The sequence below is a fragment of the Acanthisitta chloris genome, unplaced genomic scaffold (genome assembly GCF_000695815.1).
Source record: "Acanthisitta chloris isolate BGI_N310 unplaced genomic scaffold, ASM69581v1 scaffold12207, whole genome shotgun sequence".
NCBI classification, from domain to species: domain Eukaryota; kingdom Metazoa; phylum Chordata; class Aves; order Passeriformes; family Acanthisittidae; genus Acanthisitta; species Acanthisitta chloris.
The window spans coordinates 1-1,651 of record NW_008682081.1 but is presented as its reverse complement, the minus strand read 5'-3'; the positions used below and the strand labels follow the sequence as shown (position 1 = coordinate 1,651).

General features: G+C 51.1%; 1 non-coding gene across 1 annotated transcript; it reads right to left on the bottom strand.

Annotated features, from left to right (window-relative positions):
- Positions 1-1,494: 1,494 nt before the first annotated feature.
- Positions 1,495-1,566, bottom strand: TRNAW-CCA. The gene has a single exon. It is a non-coding gene; the product is annotated as a tRNA-Trp (tRNA).
- Positions 1,567-1,651: the final 85 nt, after the last annotated feature.

Below are 1,651 nucleotides of genomic sequence, written 5' to 3'. Positions count from 1 at the left end.
GAGCCAGAGGAGGCACCAAGTGATTAGAGGATGGGGAAAGGCTGAGAGTTGAGATTGTTCAGCCTGGAAAAGAGAAGCTTTGGGGTGACCTAATTGTGGCCTTACAGTACCTGCAGGAGCTACAAAAACAATGAAGAGAGAATATTTTCAAGGATCTGGAGGGACAGGACAAGGGGGAATGGATTTAACCTGCCAGAGAGGAGGTTTAGATTGGATATTGGGAAGGAGTTGTTCCCTGGGAGGTGCTGAGACTCTGGCACAGTTTGGCCAGAGAAGCTGTGGCTGCTCCATCCTTGGGAGTGTTCCAGGCCAGGTTGGAGCAACCAGGGCTAGTAGAAGGTGTCCCTGCCCATGGCAGGGGGTGGATGAGATGAGCTTTAAGGTCCTTCCAACCTAAACCATTCTGTGTTTCACTCCAAGCAGTTCTAACTCCGCTGCTGCTGAAGCTTCTTGGCAAAACAAAGGCATCACTTACCTCCTGCAGCATCACAAACACAGCCCAGGGCTGGTTGAAGTTCTGCTCTGGTTACTGGTGGCTCAGTTTTGTTTATCCTCTCAAACCCTATTGCCAAAGTTCCCTCTGAGTCTGTACAGCACAGACAAAAACATTCCTAAAACATGATTTCCAGCAGCTAGAGGATCCCAGGAGATGACTTTGCTCCAGATCACACTCACCCACAGCACGTGGAGCTCCAGCACCCCCGGGACCAAACACCACCCCATGAGCTCACAGCTGTGTGTGATCAGGATCCTGAAAGGACTGGGCAGATCCCAGTGGGATCCACACAGCTGAACTGCATCAGCTCTTAGAACTGATTCCATTTGAACCTGTTTTCCTGCACCATCCTTGGGTGTTGCTCCTGCAGCTGGGAAAAATGATAGTGAAAGCACAATAGAATTACAGAATATTCAGAGTTGGAAGAGACACACAAGGTTCAAGTCATCCCAAGTTTCTTTACTTATGCTCCAAACAACAGGATTTAAGTCACTTCCACTGTTTATTCAATGAAGTTATGTCAGTAATTTCCTCCTTTAGGAAGATACTTTTTTTTTTTTTAGGAAAAGGAGGTGCTTTTACCATTACCCAAAAAGGCAAACCCAACTCAAGGTTGTGTTTGGGTCACAAACAATTCCACTTCTTGATCCCTGTTCTGCAGCTCCTGTTGGAGGTTGGATGCCAGGATGGATAAATCCCTGAGCCACCTGCTCTGGTGGGTGGTGTCCCTGCCCAGGGCAGGAGGTTGGGGCTGGATCATCTCTAAGCTCCATCCCAACCCCTAAAATTCTATGACTGCTGCAGGAGGACACAGAGGGATCCCCAAGTTTGCACCTTCCAGAGGGTCCACCAGGCACCCCCAGGATGCAGCTTACGAGCACCAGTGCAAAAAAAAACAGCGGATGAGAAACCAGTGAACCCAAAGAGAATGAACCTCAGCGCAGTGAACCCCAACAGGTCGCTCAGGGGGGTGCAAAATACAGCCCCGAGGGGCTTCGTGACCCCGACGTGATTCGAACACGCAGCCTTCTGATCTGGAGTCAGACGCGCTACCGTTGCGCCACGAGGTACTGCCGAGGTCTCCGCAGCGCCATTCCCGCCCTTCCTGGAAGAGCCTTCACTCTACCGCGGGGCTCGCTGCTCCTCCCCGCGCGC